We start from the raw sequence: 12463 nt of genomic DNA on the forward strand, positions 1-12463 counted from the left end.
GCAGATATACTACATTTTACACTTGTTATGATGTTTGGCCGCATCCGCTCGATCCAACGAAATCCCCACAAAACCTCCCACCAACTTTCATTTGCCTTCTCTGTGTTTGTTTTGGTGCGTCCATTTTTTTGTTACGGGTTTGTTTCCCTTCGCACACGGTTGCCAAATCGGGACCCGCACGTACTTGGTCGGTGGGTGGATTTGGAGCGAAAGTTTCTCGCCTTCCTCCATCATAAAACAGTACAACAACAGCAGCATAGTTGTAATGCAGACGTTGCATGAACATGGGAAAATTATGTACCACGGTTGAGCCTTTTGTGCGTGTCGGTGCCGTTGGTGCTGGTGGAAAGTTTGCTGTTTACACGAGTGTTTGAGTGGATGTTATCTGATTTTATATCTGCACAACTCAAGTGGCCGCTGCAGTGAACGGTGAATTAAGACGAAGGTTTAATTCTTTTGCTCTTAAAGGGAAGAGAAAGTGTAGTATAGTTTGTTGGAGAAGAAGAATTCTTTAAAGACTTCATCCATAAGTTAAGTTAAAGAAGTACAATATTATTTCAAGTTAACCTTGTAAACTATTCACGAAATAGAAAGGGTTTTATGAAATATCCAATAATACATTCCACAATTCGATAAGACATTGGGTCCCTTTATAATCCTTTAAATTGCTGATAGTACAACCAGGACAAATAGCATACACTCCAGGAGTAAACAAATCGTAATCATTTGATCGTAATATTTGTAAGACGATTCTCAAAGTTCATAATGGCACCCGCTGAAGAGGTACGCATGTGATTCCTCTCCCCCAATCGATCAGCTCTTCTTAAATGGCCACAATTTGTGGTTCCACCCAGCTACATCAATTCCCACCCAAATCGTTCATTTTCGTCCATGGTCGTGTGCTTACATTAGTGACATCTGACCACCACAAACATTGACAGCCGTGGGCAACGGAGGGACCACGGGACGGCCCCGAACATTCCGGCCTGATTGGAAGGTAAAGAAGACCGGTTGGCGACCAGGTTTTCCTGTGTCCACCACCACCACCACCAATCCACACACTACGCCCCGGCAGACTTGAGACAGTCTCAAGTGGTTTACAGCTCAAGACAAATATTTATATTTTCATAATTCCCTTTTTCTCCGGCTTCCCGTTTCGTTTGCTGCCAAAACTCGGTTACGCTCTCGCCGTGGTTGATCAGAACTGACCTTTCGGGATCAGCATCATTCATCTATTCGTGGCCCCCGCACACCCGTTGCTTTTCCACCCCGGTTCCCATTCGCTTGAGTTGGTGTGAATTAGATTTGTTGGGTGGGCCTCCGATTGTTTGTCTTTTGAGGTGCTTCCGCTTGGATTGAGCACCGGTTTTGAGGGTGCTTAACTTTTCACCGCTTTACCTTCCCGGTTGCCCCCAGATTTGTGTCCCAGCGACCCGGTGGCCGGTGAATCGTCCGTACATGAATGAGCATCGCTTTACGCTATTGCTGGTGCCTTTTTGGCACATTTTTGGTTCGAAATTCAATGTCATAATAAGGATTTCTTTTTCGAGGGAATAAAAAGACACATTCTACTTTTGAAATGTGAGTCTGCGGACGGGCTAGCAGACTCGGAGAAATGTTTGTTTGCGCGTAAAAGTGAGTTTCTGCTGTGAAGTACACCCTTCCGCACCAAATGCAATCGGTGTATGCTGCGCTGAAGTACAGTTTTGCGAGACACATAAATCAAAGCCGTAATAGTTTGGTTTGCTAGTGTTTACTAACCACTCTGTCAACTCTTCAGTGCTCGTTTGCGGGATCCGCTCATCATCGGCGGCCGCTGCAATTTGGCCGCCTGCTGATGACTTAATCACGCCGGCTAGTAATAATACGCAGATGTGTCATAATAATAGCGAAGTGCGAAGCGAGTTTTATTTTTAGGTTTCCTCCCAAGGTGTCATCGTTTACTGTTGCACGGGGCTGGTGTGTTTTTTTTCTTCCTTCTGTTGTGTTGCTCCGCGGTTTTTGATGTCCGTGTAGCATCGGTGATGATTAAGAGACGTTTTATCCGGATGTTTGTTTGTTTCATTCGCATACCAAATGCAGGGTGACGTTATGCACGACGGAAGCGACATGGAGCGGAATATTAATGTGCGGAGTGTGAAACCTGGATCAGCAGTAATCAACAGTTTGTTAGGTTGTCAATGCCGGTGTTAGGCTGGATGTGTGTGTGCAAATTTTTCCGATTTTTTATGCCTTTTACTTGTTGGCATGACGTTGGGTCGAGGTTAAGACCGGTTACCAAACGTTATTTTTATATTTAAATAGGGTGCTTACAAACAATTTATATGATCAATTGAAGAAAGTTTATAATTGTTGTTAATTATATGGAATTTGCCTAAAAGTATGCAAACTGCATTGCAAACTGTTCATTTTTGCGGATAAATTATTACGCTAAAGCATCCTCGAAGACTTTCGTTCTACACCTTTTGCGCTTAACACATAACAAATGAATGGAGGAAAATGTTTTTCATTTCGTATCCGTTTGGATTTGGATACACCCAGCTGAACCACCAATGGATAACCGCAGCCCAGTTCGGTGGTTTGCATTGCTGCTTCAATTAAACATTTCACGCCCAGCAAACACGGGGAAAAATACATCCAAACCATGCTCGCACCATAGGCAACTGACTAACCGGGCCAAACACAACGGGCACAACATCATATAAAGTGGCCTATGCTGTACAGCGTTTCTTCGACATGTGGAAGGTGATTCACGGTTGCACAGAAAATGCAATTTATTCTCGAACAAGCAGATGCTTCACGCCATGAGATTGAGGTTTCTCCCCGGACCCCCCCGGGGTTGGAATGGAGCCCGGTGCAGCACGCAGGAGGACTACCGAAGCGATCCGCACTCGTACCGGGAATCAGTTGTTTTGTGCTATGTGCTATTGGGCCGTAGCCAGCGATCGGTACAGAACGGCAATCCGAAACCTCGATCGAGAACACACCGGCGGTTTAGCTGAGCGGGGCGAATGAGAATAATTTAAATGTTCATATGTTTATTTATTTGCTCTGGCAAACGAATCGGATTGGGCGACCGGGGGGAAGATGGGCGAACAACGAAGTGCGAGAGTGGATCGGCGCGAAAGGAATGCTCGTGAAGTGGTTGGAACGGGTACGAATGCGGGATACGGCTATTCGAGAACGTAAATTAGAATTCGGCGATAATTATATCCCATTCGCTGACGGTTCGTTACCTCCATCGAATTGGAAAATTGTGGTTTGCTTGTTGTGCAACTGTGCATGAACAGTACCAAAAAAAGAACGAAATGAATAAAAAAAACGGAATCGAAATCATCCACAAACACAACACAAATCGGCCCACTGTTCGGGATCTACATTAGCCGCGCTCGGCGCTCGCAGGACGCGCATCACTAATCGCGGTTCTGGCACCAATCGCATACACACGATCGGTGTGTCTCTCAATCAAGAGGAATCTTGCAGTAAATCACGAGCATCATCAATAAACATTTTTCCCGCCCGGTTGTCGTCCAATGGTCTAGGCGGTGGGAAAGAAAACATTAGTTTTGCAGCATGAGACGAATTTAGTGGACAGGAGCAGGAGCGTATGCAATTAGCGTGTGTGAACGCGACGAAATGAACAAACAACAGCGGAGCAAATGTGTCTGTGTGTACGTGGATCGATTCATTTACATAAATTATCCAAGGTGACACGTACACCTCGAGTGGCACGGATTGCACCGTGTATGGAATGCGAAATTGTATCGATGAAAATAATCTCGGATTAGGTGTATGTGTTATGATTTCAGTTGAGCAGATAGCGTATCTTGCTGATTTAAGCTAAAACTTTAGTTCAATCTAAAGACACTTGCACACCGCTGAATTCAAATTTGTTCTGAGAGCTGCTTAGGATGCTTCATTGCCGGTAAATAATTAATATCCTTTAACCGTAATGAAAACATTTTTATCTCCACCCAAAACCCTCCATGGAACGAGTTTGAGTGCGGCTGAATATTAATTTTCCTATCCCAATAACCCGATCCGCTGCTAAATTACAAGCCTTCGATGGTAGCTGTTGAGCTACCATTTACAAAAAGGCTTCCTCTTCGACGTGGGCATCTTGGCACCGGTAAGGATGGGCACAGGTCTGAACCATAAAACTTGCCTCCACTCAATCATGCCCAACGTAGATGGAAAATCCATGTTTTCTTCCAAACGGGAGGTGCAGGTCAGTTTTTGGCACAAGCTGCTGGTGCTCGCCCGGTGTGATGGGTGAGGAATCATATTAATTAATGGCTAATTAATATGATCTGCTGCAAAAATAGCGCAAATAATTTATTTTCTTTCCGTGCTTTACCCCGAGTTTTCTTTGGAGTTCTGTGTGTGTGTTGTTGGTCTGTTGATGACGCTCTTGCCGTTGAGCAGGTTGTATCGATTCTATTAGATTATTGGCAGTAGAGTTAAAATATTTACTTTAAAAGGGATTGGGAGACCTAATAGAGCTGAACATTTTATATCATTCAATGCAATGCGATAATTAGGTACATTCATTTCAAGAAAATGTGTACAAAATCGAACGTTTTTGGTACCGTGACCAGGATTTAATAAACTAGAATACCGCTAAAGGTTAAGCAAGGACGAAAACATTTAACTTTTAGACTTTTTTTTCTTCTTGCTCGGCACAAACAACGTCAAGAGGTCAAAGACCTGCCATTTCTGGCTTTCTGGGACATAACTTTCCCGCAAAATGATAGTCAGTCCTGCGTACGGATTATTTGTCTGTATGTGGTTTTGGACTGGTCCTCTATAGTTTTAACCGGTGCCACCACCAAATGGACCATCGGGATGCCTCAAACATCCAAACTATGAACTTCTTAAAGTGGTCAAAATGTATGAATCTTTTACATGAACTACACTATTATAGCACACAAAACCCCATTCGATATGTCAACTTGCCAATGGGAAGCGCAACCACAACTGAAATATCAACCCAAATATCGATTTACGCTTTCTGCTTCCACTTTTTCGAAGTACAGCGAAAACATTCCATTCCACAGCACAGCTCCTATTCTTGTAGCCACCCTTGCACACACATACATACATACACAAAAAGAACAGAAGACACTTTCCCGAGCATTTCCCACGGGTAACGATCGGGCGACGATATTGTGTCGAAATAATTCGAGTAGAAATTGTTTGCTGCATTCGTTCCTTTCCTTCGTGTTCGTGCTTTTCATGTCCGACTCATCTTTTGCTAGATGGCTTTTCGCCGCGTCTGCGGATCGTTGCTAGGCGCCGTTAGTGTAGCATACGCACAGGACACATTCGCCTGTGCAAAATGGCGGACGCGCATTGTTTTGGCAGCGGTCCCAGAGCGGTCGCTCTCTCCGGGTGCGGTTACTTACTCGAGCACGGGCACCGGCCGATCTGACGGACCGATGATGTGCACATGCACATGCCACGAGTGCACCCGAGTGGGCCAGTGGGTAACAACGGTGGACGGTTGGCAATTTATCGCCGGCTGAAATTTGTTTACCGTCTGACGGCTTCCGCCATGTTGTTTTTTTTTTGTTTTCCCCCTGTCTGTATTTGTGTCCGTTGTTTGTGCCTGTTTGTCATGTATCGGGAGGTTCTCTCTCGGTGCTTCATGTTGTGGTTGGGCCGTATTTGTCACTTGCCGTGTTGAGTGTATCACGTCTCTTCCACCCGCCCTGACCTCCGGGCATCATTTTCGATACAAGGCATATTGTGTCCTTTGCTGGCACGTTGGATAAACCCATTGGATACGCTGTACGGGTTCGGGTTTGTAGGACGAAAGCTGCCGTTATGGATGATACTTTCGCTTCGTTTGGTTTTGTGGTTGCGAATTGTCCAAGGATATGGGACGGATGCCAAGTTGCCAAAACCGACCACCGTGGATCCCTCAAAATAGCCCTGATTGCGACGACGATGACGGAGCGAGATAGAGCATCATCCTGCATGAGTCAGCACCGACTTTTGGCACTCGGCAGATGACCGACACCATTCGGTTGACCCATTCCCGGTTTGTAGGACGATGATCGTACGGTTTGTGCGCGATCCAAACGTATGACGGGGCCGGCTGGCAGGTGAAGATCAACGAAACATTCCTCGGGAAGACAATCTTTCGGACGATTCACGTTTCACGGTTGACTCAGGAAAAGGGTTGTTGTTTTTTTTTTTGTTTGGGGAAGATTTGGCTTTAAGATACGGCATCGGCCAACCTCTCCCTTACGAAAGACAACAAACACCAAACGATCAATGTTGGTAGAGCGCCAAACTTATGGTGACGGGTTGATCATGGATTTGCCCGTGTGCCGTGTGTTGAGCATTCAGAATGGGTTTGAGAGTAGAAGGAAAAAGAAAAACGTCTCTTGTGTCATCATTTGACGAGCGTACTGCTTACATCTGCCGGTTTTATTGCGTGTTTCATTGCGTGCCTCGTCTGGCATGACGTTTCGGGTCATACAACATAATGAGCAAATCGTGTGATCACATTTAAGGCACTTTAAATATCGTGAAACTGTGTAAATATCCATATCTTAAAAGCGAAATTGTTTAAAGGAAATGGATTTGTTACCATAAAATCATAAAACTGGTCATTCATATTGCACACCAATTAAATATTCCTGCTCTGTAGGTTGCATACTTTAGTATTTTGATTGATATGTCCAAAATTTCTCGAAGTATGCAATCCGCATTACAAATAAGACTCATTTTGTTACTGTAAAAGCATTGTAATTTCAAACTAAAGATTAAGTATGAAAAACTGGATTATTATTTAAGTGATTTGATAAGGTATTGTCAATCACTGGTCGCCCAATAAAGCATTTGAATTATTGATAAATTCAAAATGCTAAACTGAATGCATCGATTCAGGCGTTTTAAATTAACGATACGATTAACGATTTAACGACAGGAGAAAAAGGAAAATATTTCCCATAGCAACATGTTTCAATTTATCGCTGGAAAATGACATTACATTGAATTGTTTAAATTAAAATATGAAAAGAGATATGCGGAACGATTTTCTCTAAGTTATTTGTTCGAATAATGGATTTTTTCCAATAATGGAATTGTTTTCTGTTTCGTTGCAGCAGTTGCCAACATTCTGTCACCGATAGAAGTAAACCAACGTGACGCTCTCAAACCGGACCAGGAAAAACTTTCTTCGTGATGGCTGCTGTTAACTCGGTAAGTGTGTTACACCATTCCATCATCTACCCGGCGTCGATCATGTTTGCATATTTCAAATTCCGGCCAGGCATCATTTATTCGCCCTGCAAGCGGAATTATTCAATTACATTCCAATCGTAAAAAAAAAACTGTTTGGTAAAGGTTGCAATTATGATGGTAGTACAATTTATTTCACTCACTAACCGAATTCGTCAGCTCAATGGTACGATTATGACGTGTTTATTGAAGCGGTAACGCTCCTTACTTTATGCCGCGACCGGTATTGCCCGGGATGAAAAATCGTCCGACTGCAACCTAGTTTTGTGTTTGCGGTGAGGGAGGAGTGGGGGACAAGGGGAGGCTGGCGAGAAGAAGAAAACCACTGTTGCCTAGAATCAAATCGATAAAAATGTTACGAATCAATGATCGGCGATGGGCTGAACCGTGTGCAATGGCACACGATAAGACATCATGGCCACAACGTTTCCAACGCCCCAAAGCGGAACAGCAACAACAAAAGAGAGATAGAGATATATATATATATATAGAGAGAAAAAGAAAGAGAGAGAAAGAGAGAGAGAGAGAAACACGTTGAAAACAAAAACCTTCTCCAACATCGTTGCGACCTATTTTTATTTCAGTTTCAAACCTTAATGGGCAGCTATTTATTTACTCCCTTGGCTCCCATTTACCTTTCGCCAGCATCACGTGCCAAGCGTTTTTCCTTCGTCTATTCTTTCTTACAAGCGAATAACGGTGATGGGACTGGGGGCGGACAGGATGAGGTGGAAAATAAAAACGCCAAGCTCCCAAATGCTTGTTACGTGACCGGAATTTGGAAAATGGTTCGATTCGGGTGTCGTCCGAGCATTTGGGCCGAGTTTTCACGTTTGGCTCCTCCATCCGTTACAGTTCGGTCGTTTGCCGCCCGCCGGGGGCAGAAGTTTTCCTTCGCACCGTTTCCCAGCCAACCGCACTGGCTAATGGCTTACGGCCGGGTGGCTGCTGGATGGAGGTGGGCGGGAGGGGAAGTCTTTTGTTCACATGGTCCACTGCTCGCTCGGATCGGGTATGGTTTGTACTGCACGCGTTTGATTTTTTGGCCAGTCCTGGTCCCCCCCAAAACGAATCCACCCCCCCCCCCCCCCCCCGCACTTCGCGCTTTCGAACGGTTGGGTCTGCACTAGTGAGCTGGAAAATTGAGTCATTTTGATTGAGCCCGAGAGCTCCGGATGGCTGCTGCTCCTGGGCGACCGTACGTCCGCTGCCGTGGCGCGCGCGGATAAGTTGAACGGAAAGTAAACCCCGGCGAACGCCGGTCGCGTGATGGAGGATTAATGAAATTGGCAGTGCAGTAGCTTATGGTTTTGATTTTCTAACCGTCATGGGTCATGGGGGTGTGTGTGTGTGAGTGCGCGCTTTCACACCGTGAAGAACGGGAGAGATAATGCCGCTAAACGATGCTGCGATGATTGATTGGACGCGACTGGAATCAAAATTCGGTGTGATTCTGCGATCGAGTTCAATCAATTAGCGAGTGATTGACGAAGACACTAACTGGTGGAAGCACTTTTGAATTTAATCAGCACAATATGAGCTAGTCTAGCCACAGGCAGTCATGACGCTACTTTCCACGATGGCGCGTTGTGTTGCGCCGAAATACTATCATGCAATTAATTACGTTAATTAATGTTATAAAAATGGATGGTATTTGCGGTGAACCCATCCAAGGACTGATCATACAATTTAGTAGTATTTGTTTTGGGGCAAAGTTTTAGCCCATCATTGAATACAACCTGCTGGAAGCGGGTTGTTTAAACACGGAAGCTGCAACACGTTACGCCTCCCTTAACGCGCTGAAACAAACGAACGCTTCACATTACACGGCGTGCAAACTCATCTTAACCTCGACGCCATTACGCACACGCCATCCTTCATCTCGATGATGCAATCGGCCACCGTCGTCCCCTTCCGCGTATGGATGAAATGGATGGCATGGATGCCAATGTCGTCGTGCATACCCTTTTGATTCATGCACGGTTTCATCGGTTGCCTGCTGGCCGGCACTCCGTCCACACTGTTCGCCTACGGCACCACAATGCGTACCCCACGCAAGGCCATGTTTGTTTTGTGGCTCTCGTGTTCGCTGTTTATTTTCGTACGGGTGTGTATTGCTTTTCCTCTCCCGATACCGTGAGCCCGCTTGGAATTGGTGGAAAATCGAAAATGGAAAGCAATGGTGGTGGTGGTGGTGATGGTGATGGGAAAGAGAAAAAAAAACTCCCCAAACCTGGCCCGGTGTACGGTTTTTGGATGGTTTGTTTACTTTTAACTCCATTTTCACTCACGCATCATCCTTCGCAAAATACGGCGATTCCATGCCAGCGGGATTGGATGGCAGATTCCGGGTTGGGGTGTTTGCGATGCTGGATGAGGTCGTATGCTTTTGTTTTTCTTTGGAACAGTTTTTTTTTTCGTTGTTGTTGGTGTTTTGCTTGTGTTTTTTGGAGATGTGTTTTATGTTTCACATTTTCCACCCAACAGACGGTGCGTCGTCTCGACTGTGTTCCCATCCTACAGCGTAAATGGTGGAGTATAAGAAAGTTAGTGCATTGAAAGGTATAAGAACGTGAAACTTGTTTTGTGGTGAATAAATAAAAGCTCGATTTTCAGCATATGCTTTGGTGCATGATGATGATGATGGATATGACAGATGGTTTAATAATTGCTCCATTTTACAATCGAACGCCAATGCGTGATGATTCAATGACATAAAATTCATCATTCTACACTCCTTAAAAAATGTTGGTTGTAAAGAATTAAAATATATGACCATTCTCTTAACTTTGTCATCAAACATTAATTTGGGGAAACAAAGCTGTAAAAATTTATCTAAAATACTTTGTTTGCATACTTTCGGGCGCTCTGCAAATAATTTTGCGGTTCAAATATTGAAGCATAATTTGGCATTGGAGTTTCTACAGTCATTGCCGATGCAACTTTTCATAGTATCAAAATTGCGTGTTGAAAAGTTTATCTGCTTCATTCGTCTTAAATAAACTTTATCCTGCACGATTCCTGTGTACTTCCTAAACACACGTCGAAGATGTGGTGGAATGATGATCCTGTTTTACAGTGTTGAGAATAACTTATAAACACCCATCACAATTTCAATTACCAGAATCCAGCAGCGGTTGGTTCACACATCCACGTTCCATTCCCAGCAGGAATCACCACTCCATCGGTTGCTTAAAGATTCATTCGGTACGAATTCGCTCGAATTGCTTATGAGACCATTAGTAGTGTGGTTCGAAGAATTCCGAAGATTTTTATTACCCTCCGGCCGTTCCTCACCGATGGATACGCCTATCTGAAGGTGAAACGCCGTATTGACGCAACATTCTGCCAAATTGGAACATTGACGAACGCATCATGTGCGTCCCCCGTCCCGAAACTCATGCAAAGGTTATTACCCGGAGGCACCAAGGGTTTCCAGTTGTTAGTTTGCAAAATAGAAAATGTGAAAGCATCATCTTCACTGCACGAAAGATCTTGCTTTGCCGCCGCCGTTGGGATTCCCCGTTGTAAGGGAAATAAGTAAGACAGTAATTAAATGATGATGTGTTTTCGACCGTGCCCCAAACAACCGGCAAGGGGGGAAGGAGGGTAGTACGCGTATGGGTAAGGTAGCGATGCTGGTGCCCGTGTGTGGAGCAGGTTGTTGTTGTTGTTTAGCCGCTAATGAGCGACATTTGATGGAACGGCGCCGCCCACCGTTTACTTTGCCCCTTCAGTCTCCATTTCCGCTGGTGTATAGCACAGGATAGGGCCTGGTGATGGCTAATGGATCGTTCGCTGGAGCATTCGTGGAGTGGCGTCTATCCATTCATCCTTCCGACCTTACTGTACACACCGGGATCGCAGTTCAGCAAACGGTCGCCGCCACACGTCTTGCTTGATGGACAAATTATGGTTCATAAAAGTGGGCTGTGTACTAGCCGTGCGTGCGAACATCGTCCTACTTAAGCCTTCGCCTTCGTGAGCCATTTCGGCGCTAATGCGCTCTGGTCCGCCACGGAGATGAGTGTTTGTGCTCGCGTAATTATGTGCCGCCCCCGTTTGATTGCATTGCATTGGCGGTGGTATTAGAGTCTTTGTTTAGTTGAAACTATCGCTCTGGGGAAGCTATGTATGGGATCAAATAGTACACGGCTCAAGGTTGCTAGGTATTAATAGATAATGGGAGGTTTAGGAAATGATTATTCATTTGCTCTTACGTGTTTTACGGAGAGGCAAAACACGAGGCGTTTTATAGCAAGGAATCGGTGTAAACTATCATTAATTATTTCTCTTGTATGATTCGATGATAATTTAAGCTGTTTGCGCTATTATTCATCTGATTTTGTCAACAAACAACTGAAACGCTCATTAATATAATGTTAAAGTTAATGGAAATTTTAGAATAATCTTAATATTTTTTAATAATAGTTCAGCCTTCAGAGTAGCAATTCTTCAATGCTTTTCACGGTAATCTTCTAGTTGAAACTGTGAACAGTTTGACAGAAAAATGTTCTGAAAATGAAGATTTTGTAATGGAGGCTTTGAACGCGTCGTCACTGGGGTGGAATTTTTTCACAGGTTTCTGCTTGAACATTCACCCATTCGAAGCAATAGAGCGGTTAAAATCTGGGCTGCTTAGAGGCCCAACATCTTAGGCCCAAAAGCCATGTTATCTTTCAACCACTGCTATGTCCTTTTAGAGATTCTTGACGTCGCTCCGACATCTTGAAAAACGCCATAGTGCACATCGAAAATCTTTTTAATCGAACCTCTTCAATCAAAATACCCTTACATACTTCGATATACACCTTCAAGCCATTTTTGAGGAAAACGGGAGTTATTTTCTACACCAATTCCCCCAGCAACTGCATTTAAAACTATGGCTCCGGTGGGATGTTTGCTTCACCTAGCTTTTGTAAACTTTACCATCTCCAGCCACCTTCAGATTCTACGGTGAAATAAACCGCGCGAATTTGATGCAGGATCAATGATGAAAAGTTCCTCATCAGAGCACATGACGATCGAATGCATCTTCAATTCTTCGATCGGTCCAGCCGTAGTGCTTTGATCCAGTCCGGTATTAGGTGGAGTTGCCCTGGACGAAAATACATCTTTGTCCAATCTTTGCTTTGGGGATTTGGAGATATTGACAACTCTTTTGAATTGTCGGATGATTATAATTAGATTTATTTCTAGTTTTTCTTTCACG

This window comes from Anopheles marshallii, chromosome 2 (assembly GCF_943734725.1).
Source record: "Anopheles marshallii chromosome 2, idAnoMarsDA_429_01, whole genome shotgun sequence".
NCBI classification, from domain to species: domain Eukaryota; kingdom Metazoa; phylum Arthropoda; class Insecta; order Diptera; family Culicidae; genus Anopheles; species Anopheles marshallii.